Consider the following 17711-nt stretch of genomic DNA (forward strand, 5'->3'; position numbering starts at 1 on the left):
AAATAATAGAAACATTTAATTAACACTTTATTTAACAGATATGCAAAAACGAACATTACCATAGGTAGACACTGTAGTTAAATAGAGGGTCTGGGTACAATTACTTCCAACCCCCCAAATGAGGTTTAGCTAATACAGTATCTATCTACAATTAAAAAAGATACTATAAAGGCCATTGAGAAACATGGGAATTCCACTACCAGTTTCTATAAATCAGTTGCCTTTTAGATAGCATCTATATTAAAATGAGGGCTACAGAGTGTGTTATAGTGTGTGATTATTACGGTCCAATTATAGGGAACAGGAGAAAGTAGGATACAGAGTAATTCACAATCAATTCATTCACAACAGTATTCACGCTGTCTGTAAAGATGTGCGCTCAAAGGCGACCTCCTACCTGCGTACCGCTCTGATTTAACAGAGTCGGCCGATTTCTGACTGTATTCCCTATATACGATATCTACATGTCACATACATACCACAGCATTCAGCTATTATTTACAAATCAATGGGTCATTGCCATTATCCTCTTAGTCTATATCAGTTAAAAAGAGATGACCCCGTTTGTAAAGGATACAAATTAGAGCTAATATTGTTAATATTGTTTAAGGGTAAAGTAGCTATAAAGTAATGCAGCCATTCTAGTTACAACAAATATCATCTGTGTCTAGATAGCGCCTTGATAGGTGCTGCAAATATTGTCTATTATTACTCTAAGTCAAGGGTTATTTTGAAAATCAAAAAATTGATATTATTCTAGAGTTTTACTTCCAGCCATCAATTTATAGTAGGTAACTCAGAGCAGGTGGACAGAGTTATGGAGCAGCTGTCTTTAGACCGCTGCTTCATAACTGCTTTTTCTGGCGAGCCTGAAGACTTGCCAGAAACACGGGCCCACAAGCTCCATACAGAGCATGATAAATGGGCCTCCAAATGTCTCTTCTCCATTTTAATGTCCTTCCCTGCCCACCATACCTTATATTACCACTGCATCTCAGCCCTAGCCTATGGTAACCAGTTAGTTCAAAAACACAAAAGACGATGTTCATTCCTCAAAAATTGCCATAGAACCCCATAATCAGTACAAATTTTACTTGCAAACTCTGCTACTTTAAATTGGTTAATGAGGTATCTTTCTACTTTGTGAAATAAGTTTGTGTGGCACTATGCGCTACTCGGTACCCAGTGCTACTCCCCTCATTACAAGTATGATATGTCAAAAATTAAGCACCCTATTGGGTACAGAGTAGAGAGTTGTGAGTGCACTTAAAGGGACAGTCTACTATAAAAATGTTCCCTTAATGTGTTTCCAATTACTTTTATTACCAGCTGCAGAGTATAACAAGTATGAGATTTGCTTTTTTAAGGTTTATTTGTGTATATTAATTAGCCAATTTTGTGTTTTGAAGCTACAACCTATTAAAATGGCTTGAGCTTGTAGGTATAATCAGATCTAATTACTTTATCACATTGTGTACATATACATGCTTCTTTATCTTACATCTGTCCATAAACCAATCACCAATACTTGGAGAGAACAATGGAAAATTAAAATTGTATTACCGTATCTCTTCTATAACCAACTGGGAGTGTAAATTATTCTACTGGCTGTGTTAACACAGCTTGGCCTTGAGGCCAAAATCTTTCAGGATGGGTGGGGATACCACAGGCTAAATAAACTATTTCAAATACCAATATAAGGGTAATGGAAATACTTGTAAACAATTTAATACACTCCAGCAGGTAAAGTGGATTATTGGGAACAAATTAAAGAGGAGAACATTTTTGAGTAAACTGTCCCTTTAAAGGAGCTGGTCGTGCACTCACAACTGTATTCTGTACCCAGTAGGTATCTTTCTTCTTATGATTGTCCCATTGTATTACCTGCATTCTTGATACTATTACCTTTAAAAGGATGCATTCTCTTTCATCTGCTTTTACACCAATCAGCAAGCGCTACCTAGGGTGCTTAACTAAAAATAGGCTGATTCCTAAGCTGACCTTCCTGCTTTTTTTAAAATAAAGATACCATGAAAACTAAGAAAAATTGATAATAGGAGTAAATTAGAACGTTGCTTAAAAGAAAAAATTGGTTTTCATATCCCTTTCATATTGCTTAAAATAGCACATTTCCATGATCCCTTAAATATGAACTAGTCACAGCTTTTCTTAAAGGACCAGTAAACACAGAAGATTTGCATAATCAACAAATGCAAGATAACAAGAAAATACAATAGCATTTACTCTGAATTTCAAATGAGTAGTAGATTTTTTTCTAACAAATTTCAAAGTTATGTCTATTTCCACTCCCCCGTACCATGTGATAGCAATCAGCCAATCACAAATGCATATACATATAGTCTGTGAATTCTTGCACATGCTCAGTAGGAGCTGGTGACTCAAAAAGTGTAAATATAAAGAGACTGTGCACATTTTGTTAATGGAAGTAAATTGGAAAGTTGTTTAAAATTGCATGCTGTATCTGAATCATAAAAATTTAATTTGACCTGAGTGTCCCTTTAAAGTGAAGGTCCATTTTGATGAATTAGTGAACCACAACACAGACAACTTCAATAAAAATGGCTTTTATTTTTATGACGCGTTTCTCAACCTATAGGGGTTGTTTCATCAGATAAAAAAGTGAATGATTCACTTTTTTATCTGATGAAACAACCCCTGTAGGTTGAGAAACGCGTCATAAAAATAAAAGCCATTTTTATTGAAGTTGTCTGTGTTGTGGTTCATATATACCCACTGAACAACACACTTAAGATTACACCTTTGCAACACCTGAAGTCCAGACAACAGGAGACAAACACCAAGTTGCAACTGGAACAAGTGCCTTTGGAGCCTGGCTCCTACAGTGTACTAGCCACTGTTAAGTGCTAGCCTGCTCTCTTGCACTGGTCACAGTACAGTGCCACACCATCTGGTAAGCATAACACCTACTTTTATCTGTACCTGCATTCCAGACGATATCACGCTATTGTGGCGCCCTCTCTCTATTCTTCTTCAACAGTTGTTCCACACTCTCTGGGATCAAGAGGAGCAGCCTGATTCATCATCTCTTTCAAAAGGACACCTCCATTTCCTATTCACCACCAGTATATGGACAGTTAACAGGACTAATACGGTAGACCTGATCTACTATATCAAAATTATAATATTTGGTTTTAAATTGTATATTATTTTTCTTTTCAAACACCAGCGCTCTTTTATATCCCTTCATTGGGATATTTTCACTTGATGAATTAGTGCCCGGTTTTTAATAAACCTATTAAAAACAAGGGCACTTTAATTCATCAAAATTGACATTTCACTGTTTACTTCAAAAACTTACCTTTTAATCCTTGCAGCAGCTCCAGCAATTCCCCCGGATGTCAGAAGCCTCTGCAGACGTCAGAAATGACGAATCAGGCTTCCTCCAATCACAGCTCCCCCCCCACCCCCGGGGAATCTTGGCCTGATGCAACAATGTGAGGAAACCGGATTCATCATTTTGGACCTGAGAAGATGGCTTGCGACAGGTGGAGGAAGTGCTGGAGCGGCTGCCAGGATTAAAAGGTAAGTTTTTGAAGAAAACAGTGAAATGCCAATTTTGATTAATTAAAGTGCCCTTGTTTTTAATAGGTTTATTAAACACCGGGCACTAATTCATCAAAATGGACCTTCACTTTAAGAAACCTTAACTTGACCAAGCCACCCCCCCCCCCCCCAACCAGTGCCCTTTCTCTCTCCTGCCTTCTGAAAGTCTTGAAAGTATTGTGTGCAGACACTTATCCAGTTTCCTCACACCTCTTCCTGACCCCATGCAAACAGCTTTCATTTCAAAAGCTTTACAGAGATTGCAATCAACAAGGTGACACATAAATTGCTTACTGCTAACCAAAAGGCAATTCTCCCTGCCCAATTATTCTTAAGCTATCTGCAGTTTTTGATTCTACTGACCATCCTCTCCTGTTCCAACCCCTCCTTTGAAAACCATTTTTAACGCAACTTTTTTTTTATTGTTCTCTCCTTCTGTCTATAAACAAATCTTTCTTTTGCACATTATTTACCCATTTAATATCCTCCATCAGGAGGCAACAGTTCTAGTTCCCTTATCTTTTACATCTAAACATCATTCCTAGATTACTTAATAAAGTCCTGCAGGTTTCAGTATTACCTGTGTGATAAGGACACAGATCTGTCTCTATGAATCAGACCAAGCTAACCTCCTACTTGCTCACCTGTGCCATGCACTGTGTTTCAAGTATGTTACCCTGAATGCCGAGCTTAAGGTGTCCAAATTTGATATTTTGTTTTTTTCCCCTTCATCCACCTTCTGAACCCATCAAATATTAATTACTATTAACAATACAATCATTATATCAACCCCTTATGCCCCACTGCCTTGGGATCTCACTTGATTCATATTTTTCATTTGCTCCTCACATTCAGTCCATGGTCTAAATCCTGTCACTTCCTCCTTAAAATCATTTGTAAAGTACGACCCTTCCACACACAAGAAAGATTATAATTCACTAACTCGTCCTAACTTGATTTTGACCCCAGCTCTCTTGTTTCTCAAGCTACCATCTGTCTTCACTGAAATCCAACATGGACAGCTCTTCTTACTTTACACACTGCTCATCATCTGTTACATCTCTCTGCTAATGTCTCCACTGGCCTTCATAATACAATTTAAATACTGAACTCTAACACACAAACTCTCAGTAACATTGTACTCTCTAATATCCCTCCGCTTATCTGCAAGGACGTTCCTAAACTCCAATTTAGCTCACCCAAAACCTACTTCTTTTCTCCTCTCTCATAACATCCTAACACTGATCTATTGTACTTCTCTAGAACTGTAATTTTTCTGTGGAATAATTTGCCTTACTGCATAAAATGTGCCTCAATCCTTAAGTGTTTCAACTATGTCATAAAAAGTGTTTATGAGCATATATAACCTACATTAACATATTTGTAAGATTTCCCACCTCAGATCCCTCGTATTCCTTTTAAAGGGATAAACCCAAGATTTTTCTTTAATGATCATTTATGATTTTAAACAACTTTCTAATTTACTTCTGTTATCCATTTTTATTTGTTCTCTTCATATCTTTTATTGAAAAGCTGGGACATATACTTAGGATCCGGCCTATTTCTAGAGCACTATATGGCAGCAGTTTTGCAAGAATGTTATACATTTGCAAGAGCACTAGAGGGCAGCACTATTTCCTGTCATGCAGTGCCCCAGATGCCTACCTAGGTATCTCTTCAACACAGAATATCATGTGAACAAAGCAAATTTGATAATAGAAGTAAATTGGAAACATTTTTAAAATTGAATGCTCTGTCTTAATCACAAAAGAACATGTTGGGGTTTCATATCCCATTAAGCAGTTTCTCAGTGTCATTGAGCAAGTAAGCTCAAGAGCTTATGGTGTAAATAAGATGGTAATTAATAATCTTTTTATTGTTAATTTCTAAAATATTATTCTGTAATCATGCACCTTACAACATAGCACTGAAGAACAGATTGGCACTTTTTGAATAAACAATATATAATGTAAATCAGGAATGGCCAACTGGCTGCCCAAGGGCTTCATATTTAAGTTTCATCCATGGAAAAACTTTTTTTTTTCAAAGAGCTTTATTGTATAAAAATGAAAATATCACAACACTTCAGGAACAGCCAGCCTATACATATTACAATGAGTCAAAGTACAGATGTCCATTCCCACAAACTTGTGGAAGTTAAATTCAGAGAGCGGAGTAAGGGCTCTGAGGTGTGACATGAGTTTTTTGTACAGTATATTTGAGGTGGACATCCACTCTCCTTTCTGTCCTTGAGTGAGTAGACTTGGTAACCATTGCAAGCTCAAAGTTTAAAAAAAAAATTAAGCAAAATATAGATAAACGAATATAAACAGTTGGGACGTGTAGCTCCTTGTGTCTTTATAGTATGGAGTAACCTGTAAAATAAACAATTTTCACATGGACCCTGTAATATTAACAATTTTCAATAAACAATTACTAGATTCATAATTTGTTGTGGTCTATTCATTCCTATAGCTAAATTGATTGGATATAATATCCTAATGGGTGGGGAAGGATTAAAAAAAAAAGAGGGGGAGAAGAAGGAAAGATACATGGGTGAAGGGGAAAGATGTGTTAGCATGTTAGGTATCATTTGCAGGATTATTTCTGTTTGTGGGTTATGTTGAATTAGTCATGGGTAGTATATTGGATATAAGTGGTTTTGCTCCTCAGCCGTTTGTAGCTGCAGACCATTTCACTAACATAAGCTCATGAGTTACCGCTTTTCCTATTTCTAAGTAGTGATGTCTTTCCAAATGTAGAATATGTCTTACTTGTAGTTTCCACTGGTCTAGTGTGGTTATTACGGGTGATTTCCACCTCTGAGGGATGAGGACTTTTGCACAGGTAAGGAGAATTATAAGTAGGGAGTGGATGGCAATGTTTCTTATCTTAGGTAATTGATAAAAAAGCAAGGTTTCTGGGCTTAACGGTACGTGAATTGAGAGTTTGTCCCTGATGAATGCTATAATCTCTAGCCAGAAAGGTGAAATTTTGTCGCAGCCCCACCATATGCGTAAGAGATCAGCTTCCTCTCTTCAACCCTTCCAGCACTTCCCACTTGTCTCTTTGTAAATGTGTTTTATCCTGGTAGGGGTCAAGTATCACCCTGATAAAAATTTGTAATTAATTTCTAGTATATTTGCGGAGATTGAAGATGTTTTGTTAGCCTGAAAGATTTTTCTCCATTCCTTTTGATCTATCTGTATATTTAAGTCTATATGCCATCTATAGATATATGAGGGTAGGGTATCATTGGGTATAAGTAATTTGTATATCATGGATAGCATGTGTCTTGTTGTCGTGCATTCAGCCAGGCATAGGTTCTCGAAAGGCGTAGTCTGTTTTGTCAGGTAAGGTCTTTTGTTGTGCAGTTGAATGTAATGTGCAACCTGCGCATATGAAAACCAAGAGGTAAACATGAAAGCGTCCAATTCCATAAGTTCGCCCTGCGGTATAAGTTTGCCATCCCTTATTATGGAGCCAATAGCACAGTTCTTAATATGGTAAGATGTTGGGTTGGGATGACTGTATTTGTGTAATGGGATGTCAGGGTTTTCTTTAAAGTGTGTTAGGGGAGAGGGTATTGAGGAGATGTGCGAGGTTGTGTTCATTAATTTATCCCATTGGGTAAATAGTTTGTCTAGAAGTGGGTATATTTTTATATTTGCAGGTCTGTTTTATGTAGAAATCCACATTCTCCAGGCTCAGAATATCCAAGTCCAGTTGGATTCACTGTTTCTGGTTAGACCGAGAGCACGACTCTGGTATACGTTGGAGAAGGGTAGCTAGTCAATATTGGTTCAAGTTTTGTACTACTAATCCACCTTTTTCCCTAGGCAGATAGAGTGTCTATCTCAAAACTCAGGGTTTAACTTTGTTCCATATGAACACTTCTATCCTAGCTTGTAGCTTAGAAAGAAAATGGAAAATGGATGAGCTGTATTCCTGCCATGTTTAAATTATTAATCAAATCATCCATGGAACAACTGTGACTCTGTCTCCATCCACTCTAAATCTTTCCATAAAACACTGGTGACTGGCCACTCCCTCCCTGACTCACTACAGAGTCTCTTAGTGTTATTATTTTTTTTGTTTTTGTTTAATGTTTATTATCCTAGAAATCATGTGTAATAGTGACCACAACCTATGGATGTAACTATGACATGCAGTTCCCTATATTAGTACTATTATTATTTTTTTATCAGGTATTTGTAGAGCATCAACAGATTCTGCAGCGCTATAAACACTCCTTTCCCACAGCACCCCCTAAAAAGCATAAGTACAGGATTTTTTTTTACTTTTAAGCAAAAAGTTTTTAGTTTTTTTTAATTTCCATTTTAAGGGGTTTTTTAAATGAGGAAGTTGATCACATAGAGGGTACCAATTAAGAAGCTGCGTAAGTTAATATTTATTGATGGGGTTTGTATTTAGAGACGAGTAATGAAGGTTTTAGGTAATGAAGGTTTCAATTAAGGAAAGTTAGGTTTTATTTTTAAGGGGAGTAATTGGGACAGATATAGTGATGTCGCGAACCTAAAATGTTGCGTTTGCGAATGGTGGACTCGAACTTCCACAACTGTTCGCGAACGGGCAAAACCGGGCGAACCGCCATAGACTTCAATAGGCAGGCGAATTTTAAAACCCACAGGGACTCTTTCTGGCCACAATAGTGATGGAAAAGTTGTTTCAAGGGGATTAACTCCTGGACTGTGGCATGCCGGAGGGGGATCCACGGCAAAACTCCCATGGAAAATTACATAGTTGATGCAGAGTCTGTTTTTAAGCCATAAAGGGCATAAATCACTTAACATTCCTAAATTTTTTGGAATAACGTGCTTTAAAACATCAGGTATGTTTCACAGTCAAAAAAGTTTTTTTTTTTTTAAATTTACACTACTGTTACACCAGATATGAGTGGTGGCACTGGGCAAGTGGGCACAGTATATGCTGTGAGCCTGGCACACACGCTGACAGGCAGGCAACTGCAATTAGATTACACTAGCAGACGGATGTTTCACAGTCAAAAAAGTTTGTTTTTTTTTAATTTACACTACTGTTACAACAGATATGAGTGGTGGCACTGGGCAAGTGGGCCTGGCACACACGCTGGCAGGCAGGCAACTGCAATTAGATTACACTAGCAGACTGATGTTTCACAGTCAAAAAAGTTTTTTTTAAAAAAATTTACACTACTGTTACACCAGATATGAGTGGTGGCACTGGGCAAGTGGCTTGGCAGGCAGGCAACTGCAATTAGATTACACAGGGGAAAAAAAACAGACTGATGTTCTAGCCCTAAAAAGGGCTTTTTGGGGTGCTGTCCTTACAGCAGAGATCAAATGAGTCCTTCAGGACTGTAGTGGACACTGAATACACTAGCCTAGCTATCAATTTCCCTATTAAATCAGCAGCAGCTACACTGTCCCTCCTCTCACTAAGAATGCAGCTTCCGAATGAATCTAAAATGGCTGCTGTCCAGGAGCTGGGAGGATCTGGGAGGGAGGGTTTGCTGCTGATTGGCTGAAATGTGTCTGCAGACTGTGAGATACAGGGTCAAAGTTTATTCAATGATGACGAATAGGGGGCGGATCGAACATTGCATATGTTCACCCGCCGTTGCGAACGCGAACAAGCTATGTTCGCCGGGAACTATTCGCCGGCGAACAATTCGCGACATCACTAGACAGATACTATTGGGCTGAATTATCATTGTGCGGGCAGACATGATCCGATGTAGCTGATTATGTCCGCCGCACATCGATACATGCTGACAGTATACACTGTCGGCATTTATCATTGCACAAGCATTTCTAGTGAAATTGAAAATGCCGCTCCCTGCAGATTTGCGGCCGCTAGCAGGGGGTGTCAATCATCCCAAACGTATCTGATCGGGATGATTGCTGTTCCGTCACCTCAGAGGTGGCGGATGAGTTAAGAAATCTACCCCTATAAGTGTCTAATGGGGAAATTGAGATAAAGGCTAATTATTGCAGCGTGGATCAGATCAGACATTATTATTTTCCCTTATGATTATTTTTCTTAGGGACAGATAAGAAGAGTGTTAAAGTCTAATAAGAAGTTTTTAACAGAGGTGGTTAGCATTACACTGTGATGGGGGTTTGGGCAGGGGCGTATTAATGCCTAGGCAGACAAGGCATTTGCCTAGGGCGGCAGATTTGGGGGTGCAGCATTTTTCGAGGGCACAACATTACTTATATAAAGATTTAGCTTTCCAAACTACCGCATAAGAGTTTTGCGCTACTTAGTGCAGGAAGACTAGGAGGTGAGATTCAGGAAATGCTGCAATATTTGAAAGCTTACTGTATTAGCTGTGGAGCTTGGACGCCCTCTTGCACCTGCACGTGAGTCTTTAACTTGTAATTAACTGCAGAGTTGCAGACGGCAAAGGACAGCGTCAGAGCTTCTGCGTGGTTAAGTGTTTAAGCACAGGGTTTTTTTATTTTCCAGAATATAGATCACAGTATTTAGGTTTTGACTTCTACATAATTGCAGGGTGAGTAGCTGATCTTGCCGATATACTTTCTGACCTGGATGCCAGACATAAGTAAAATGCAGGCACTGCACAGCAGTACTTTGTGATTTCAGTGTGCTTTTTTCCTGCTTTCCCAATAGAGCCACAAAGATAGCAGAGATTATCTTTCTCTACTCTCTGACCCATGTAAAAAGAAAGTGTACTGTAAAATGAGATGATCTGACCTGTTACTACTTCACCCTGTGACCTGCAATGCACAGTGGTGTTGGGCATTAAAGTGACAGTCTAGTATAAATTAAACCTTCATTATTCAGATAGGACTTTTAATTTTAATCAACTTTCCAATTTACTTTTATAATCAAATTTGCTTTTTTCTCTTGGTATTCTTAGTTTAAACTAAACATAGGTAGGCTCATATGCTAATTTCTAAGCCTTTGAGGGCTGCCTCTTATCACATGCTTTTTAAAATCTCTTTTCAACACAGAGACAGAAAGAACACGTGGGCCATATAGATAACACTGTTTTCAGGCACAGGGAGTTATTTAAGATTTAGCACAAAACAATGCTAAATTTAAGACAATAGATAATAAACAGTCACAGTCATGTGATCAGGGGGCTGGACGAAGGTTCCTAGATACAAGGTAATCACAGAGGTAAAAAGTGTATTAATATAACTGTGTTGGTTATGCAAAACTGGGGAATGGGTAATAAAGGTATTATCTATCTTTTAAAACAATAACAATTCTATGATAGACTGTCCCTTTAAAGTAACTGCAGTTAGAGAGAATCTCTTCATTTTGTTTGTGAGTAGGTTCTTAAGCTTATAAAAAAAAGTTATAAGCATATACTATAATAAAATATCATGTAAAAGGGTTAAAAACATTAGATGGCTAAGATCACTGGTTTTAAGTCATAATTCTTTTGTTTATGCTGCATTTTTTTATTAACTACTGTAATGCAAAAGCAGTCTCTCTGTACAATCATGCATTATATTAGAATTTAAATGGGAAAATATGTGTTTAAGCCATGTTATGCATTTCTATTGACTGGAATAGGAAGATACAAATTAAAAAGAAAAACTAAAAAACATTACCTATTTAAAAATATTTAAAAATATTTCTTATTATATTGGTCAGATATTGTCAGACATGGTCACAATATGTTGGTGAGCTTTAAGATAAATCATAATTGTAGACAAGATAATTATTAAGAATGTACAGACTTTTGCACCATCTAATGTAAAAAATAGAGTTCTATTTATTTTGAGTATTTTTAAATTATGTGATTAAAGGTACATGAAACCCAAATTTTTTATTTCATGATTCAGATAGAGAATACAATTTTAAACAACTTTCTAATATACTTCTATTATCTAATCTGTTTAATTCTCTTGGAGAATTGAACGTATAATTAAGAACAATTGGTACTTATTGTTTTTTGTATTATTTTTTACTAAATTATTTTAATACAACTTTAATTTTTAAATAAATTGCAATTTGAAAATATTGATACAACCCCCCTCGTACAGTTTGATTCACTTTTCACAATTTTTTACTTCATATACTTTCATTTTTTATACTTCTACTCATCCAATTGTATAAACTCTTAATTGTACTCTATCCTATTGTTCTTATTTATAAATGTATTGTATTCACAATGTGAATTACATTAGACGTATATACCTACCGATATGAACAATCCCTAATATTAATAGCTTTTATTTATTTTAGACTTAATGTAGACTTGAGCATATTAGTATAAATTGACAATAAATCAATATCCTCTTTATATATCAGAACTACATGTTCCAGAATTCCATCATGCAACCGGCTGTGACCTCAGAGCTGGAACCGGAAGTGAAAGAGTCAGTAGCCACCATCTTTATTAAGGGCTTTAGAGGATTGCCATGATCCATGTAATGGCATTTTAAGGCGGGAAATTACAGGAAGTAAAAGAGCCAGTAGCCACCATCTTTATTAAGGCCATTAGAGGATTGCCACGATACATGTAATGGCATTTTAAGGTGGGAAATTACAGGAAGTAAAAGAGCCAGTGGCCACCATCTTTATTAAGGGCATTAGAGGGTTGTCATGATACATGTAATGGCAATTTAAGGCGGGAAATTACACCCATCTTGATTGGTCCCTATAGGCTATTTAAGCCATACTTTCAACAGCAGTAGACATCTTGAGAAAGGCCCAGCTTTGGGGCCGAAACGCATTAATGTACATGTTATAAGTAGTCACTGCTCGAGTTTACATATAGAGTAAGCCTATTTTCAATTAAGTTTATATTCTTATCAGTGTTATTGCATTATGTGATTTTTGTTTTTCACAGGTACTGCAATTTTTGGATCCTATTGGATTTCTTATTCACTTTTTTCACTTGATTCACTTCTCTCCAACTTTTATTTTTATTTTTTATTTTTATCATATATTTTTGACAACCATCTTTATTTTGATTTTTTATTTCTTCGATACCTCATCTTAAACAAAGGATTAATTGGATTCACAAGGGCACCGGATCTGTTACACAGGACATTTGTTAAGGATATCATCACTTATTAAGACTTTTTATATCATTTGAGACTTTTAATACACATTTATTGTGTTTATATGTTTTGGTATTCCCCTCTCTCCTGAGGGGCACTTACTCTATTGTTTTTAACTATTTTTTAATTGTTTTCAATCTGTTATATGTACATAGGGTACCCTAGTTTACGTGAATGTAATAAATGTATTTTAATATTATTCTGTTATTCTGATACTTTAGCCTATAGCTGGTGCTCCCTCTTTCTATATTTTTATTTACTTTGTAAATGCCATGAAAAAAGTAACATTACACCCTGCCAAAAAATTATTATGGTCAAAAAAGACCTAAAACCTGGGGGGGGCAGCAGAAGTTTGAGTGCCTAGAGCAGAACAAAAGCTAAATACACCACTGGGTTTGGGACAGTGGCAGATAGGGATAAAGACCTTGGGGTGTGTGATACAAATGAGATATGGCAGGCCGTATGGAGTGTAATTATTGTGAACCAGTCTTCTTGGCCTATATAAATCTATGTAGTGATTAAAGAAATCCTGAGTTGCTGAATGGCATAGACTTGAAGCTTGTTTTGATTGAAAAAATGCTGAACAAAACAATATGTTTCTAAAAGAACAAATCACTCATATGTGGTTGAGACATTTGTTGGACCGGATACATCTGGACAGGAATAAGAGACACATATGGCTAGATTACGAGTTGTGCGTTAGGCTTAAAAAGCAGCATTAAGATGTCCTAACGCTGCTTTTTAGCACCCGCTGGTATTACGAGTCTTGCAGGTACAGGTGTACCGCTCACTTTTTTGTCCAGACTTGGAAATACCGCACATCCACTTACGTAAATTGTGTATCCTATTTTTTCAATGGGACTTTCATAGCGCCGGTATTACGAGTCTGACAAAAAGTGAGCGGTACACCCTCTCCTGTCAAGACTGGTACCGCATTTTAAAGTCAGCAGTTAAGAAATTTAAGGTACAACGCCGTAGCATAAAACTCTTAACTAAAGTGCTAAAAAGTACACTAACACCCATAAACTACCTATTAACCCCTAAACCGAGGACCTCCCGCATCGCGAACACTAAAATTTAATTTTTAACCCCTAATCTGCCGAACCGGACATCGCCGCCACTATAATAAATATATTAACCCCTAAACCACCACACTCCCGCCTTGCAAACATTAGTTAAATATTATTAACCCCTAATCTGCTGTCCCTAACATCGCCGACACCTACCTACATTTATTAACCCCTAATCTGCTGCCCCCAACGTCGCCGCCACTATACTAAAGTTATAAACCCCTAAATCTAAGTCTAATCCTAACCCTAACCCCGTAACGTAAATATAATTACAATAAATCTAAATAAAATTCCTATCAATAACTAAATAATTCCTATTTAAAACTAAATACTTACCTATAAAATAAACCCTAAACTAGCTACAATATAACTAATAGTTACATTGTAGCTAGCTTAGGGTTTATTTTTATTTTACAGGCAAGTTTGTATTTATTTTAACTAGGTACAATAGTTATTAAATAGTTATTAACTATTTAATAACTACCTAGCTAAAATAAATACAAAAGTACCTGTAAAATAAAACCTAAAGTTACAATTACACCTAACACTACACTATAATTAAATTAATTCCCTAAATTAAATACAATTAAATACAATGAAATACAATTAGCAAAAGTACAAAAACAAACAAACACTAAATTACAGAAAATAATAAACAAATTACAAGATTTTTAAACTAATTACACCTAATCTAATTCCCCTAACAAAATAAAAAAGCAACCCCCAAAATAAAAAAAAGCCCTACCCTACACTAAATTACAAATAGCCCTTAAAAGGGCCTTTTGCGGGGCATTGCCCCAAAGTAGTCAGCTCTTTTACCTGTAAAAAAAATTACAAATCCCCCCCAACATTAAAACCCACCACCCACACAACCAACCCTACTCTAAAACCCACCCAATATCCCCTTAAAAAAACCTAACACTAACCCCTTGAAGATCACCGTACCGGGAGAAGTCTTCATCCAACCGAGCCGAAGTCCTCAACGAAGCCGGGAGAAGTCTTCATCCAAGTCGGGTGAAGTGGTCCTCCAGACGGGCAGAAGTCTTCATCCAGATGGCATCTTCTATAGTGAAGTCGCGAATAGTTTGCCGGCGAATAGTTCCCGACGAACGAAGCATGTTCGCGTTCGCCGAGGACGGCAAACATATGCGATGTTCGATCCACCCCTATTCGTCATCATTGAGTAAACTTTGACCCTGTACCTCACAGTAAGAAGACACATTACAGCCAATCAGCAGCAGACACTCCCTCCCAGACCCTCCCACCTCCTGGACAGCATCCATTTTAGATTAATTTGGAAGCTGCATTCTTAGTGAGAGGAGGGACAGTGTAGCTGCTGCTGATTTAATAGGGAAATCGATAGCTAGGCTAGTGTATTCAGTGTCCACTACAGTCCTGAAGGACTCATCTGATCTCTGCTGCACCCCAAAAAGCACCCCAGGACAGCACCCCAAAAAGCCCTTTTTAGGGCTAGAACATCAGTCTGCTTTTTTTTTTTTTTTCCTGTGTAATCTAATTGCAGTTGCCTGCCTGCCAGCGTGTGTGTCAGGCTCACAGCGTATACTGTGCCCACTTGCCCAGTGCCACCACTCATATCTGGTGTAACAGTAGTGTACATTTAAAAAAAACAACACTTTTTTGACTGTGAAATAATAGCAGACAGCTGCCAGTACCCAAGATGGGCGCCAATAAGGCAGATGGGGAGGGTTAGAGAGCTGTTTTGGGGGGGGGGATCAGGGAGGTTGGGGGCTAAGGGGGGATGCTACACCACAGCATATGTAAATATGCTAAAAAAATAAAAAAAAATTAAAAACCTTTTATTTTAGTACTGGCAGACTTTCATCCAGTACTTAAGATGGCGGGGACAATTGTGGGGTGGGGGAGGGAAGAGAGCTGTTTGGGAGGGATCAGGGGGTCTGATGTGTCAGGTGGGAGGCTGATCTCTACACTAAAGCTAAAATTAACCCTGCAAGCTCCCTACAAACTACCTAATTAACCTCTTCACTGCTAGCCAAAATACACGTGTGATGCGCAGCAGCATTTAGCGGCCTTCTAATTACCAGAAAGCAACGCCAAAGTCAACGCCATAATTGCACAAGCTGTTTGTAAATAATTTCAGTGAGAAACCTAAAATTGCGAAAAAATTTAAGTTTTTTTTAAATTTGATCGCATTTGGCGGTGAAATGGTGGCATTAAATATACCAAAATGGGCCTAGATCAATACTTTGGGTTGTCTACTACACTACACTTAAGCTAAAATTAACTCTACAAGCTGCCTACATGATCCCTAATTAACCCCTTCACTGCTGGGCATAAAACACGTGTGGTGTGCAGTGGCATTTAGCAGCCTTCTAATTACCAAAAAGCAACACCAAAGCCGTATAAGTCTGCTATTTCTGAACAAAGGGGATCCCCGAGAAGCATTTACAACCATTTATGCCATAATTGCATAAGTTGTTTGTAAATAATTTCTGTGAGAAACCTAAAGTTTGTGAAAAAGTGAACAATTTTTTTTTATTGGATCGCATTTGGCGGTGAAATGGTGGCATGAAACATACCAAAATGGGCCTAGATCAATACTTTGGGTTGTCTACTACACTACACTTAAGCTAAAATTAACTCTACAAGCTGCCTACATGATCCCTAATTAACCCCTTCACTGCTGGGCATAAAACACGTGTGGTGCGCAGTGGCATTTAGCAGCCTTCTAATTACCAAAAAGCAACGCCAAAGCCATATAAGTCTGCTATAATGGCATGTCTGGCACACAGTGTTGGGGCAAGGGTCCATCTGACCACTGATACCTGGTCTGCAAAGCATGGTCAGGGCAGGTATATCACCTACACTGCGCACTGTGAAGCGGGCGTAACCCTTACACTACCTGATCTATACAATATCATACCTGATGTTTTAAAGCACGTTATTCCAAACAATTTAGGAATGTTAGGTGATTTATGCCCTTTATGGATTAAAACCAGACTCTGCATCAACTATGTAATTTTCCATGGGAGTTTTGCCATGGATCCCCCTCCGGCATGCCACAGTCCAGGTGTTAGTCCCCTTGAAACAACTTTTCCATCACTATTGTGGCCAGAAAGAGTCCCTGTGGGTTTTAAAATTCACCTGCCTATTGAAGTCTATGGCGGTTCGCCCGGTTCGCCCGTTCGCGAACTTTTGGGGAGTTTGCATTCGCCGTTCGCGAACCCAGATTTTTAGGTTCGCGACATCACTAATCTTCTATCTTCATCCATCCGGCACGGAGCGGGTCCATCTTCAAGACATCCGACGCGGAGCATCCGCTTCAATCGACGGCTAACACAGAATGAAGGTACCTTCAAGTGACGTCATCCAAGATGGCGTCCCTTCAATTCCGATTTCCATTTATTACGCAATACATCATTTAGCGACAAGTTTAGCATATTTAAGTATTTGAAATACTCGTGTTGGTTGCGGGTGTTATGCTGTCAAATCATAAATAAATAATGAACTTATTTACAAAAGAAAGTTTTATTTAGGGGTAACGATGATTAAAGAAAGAGTTAACGTTGTCAAAGATGTTACTATTCCCGGGTGGGATGATTTACCTTATACTGATGTGGCACATGAGGTAGTTAAAAGAGCATGGTTGTGTGAACAATGGGACTTGACTCTTAGGCCTCTATTTATCAAGCTGTCTACTTACCTGCATTCGCCGGCCCCAATACGCTTGCCCAAGATCGCCTAACATCGACGCCGCGGACCTGAATACATTCGCCAAATTTATCAAGAAACCTGTCAAAAAGCTGTGCACCAAGTACGGAGCGATGAGCAGCGGACTGTTGTTAACTAACATAATAATCGATCTTGCTGCTCATCGGCTTATTTGCAGCTTTCTTGCTATACTGTCACTAAGCACCCACACTATACTATACTGTTTTACCCCCTATACCGCCGCTCCCGGAGCCCCCTGCATCTAAAAAAAGTTATTAACCCCTAAACCGCCGCTCCCGGACCCCGCCACAACTCTAAT

At 38.1% G+C, this 17711-nt stretch overlaps 1 protein-coding gene across 1 annotated transcript in view; it reads right to left on the reverse strand.

Moving 5' to 3' along the window:
* The window catches only part of ITPRID1 (ITPR interacting domain containing 1), a 410540-nt gene that overhangs the window by 269611 nt on the left and 123218 nt on the right, over window positions 1–17711 (reverse strand). The window lies entirely within an intron of this gene.

Source organism: Bombina bombina, chromosome 5 (genome assembly GCF_027579735.1).
Source record: "Bombina bombina isolate aBomBom1 chromosome 5, aBomBom1.pri, whole genome shotgun sequence".
In the NCBI taxonomy this organism is placed as follows: Eukaryota; Metazoa; Chordata; class Amphibia; order Anura; family Bombinatoridae; genus Bombina; species Bombina bombina.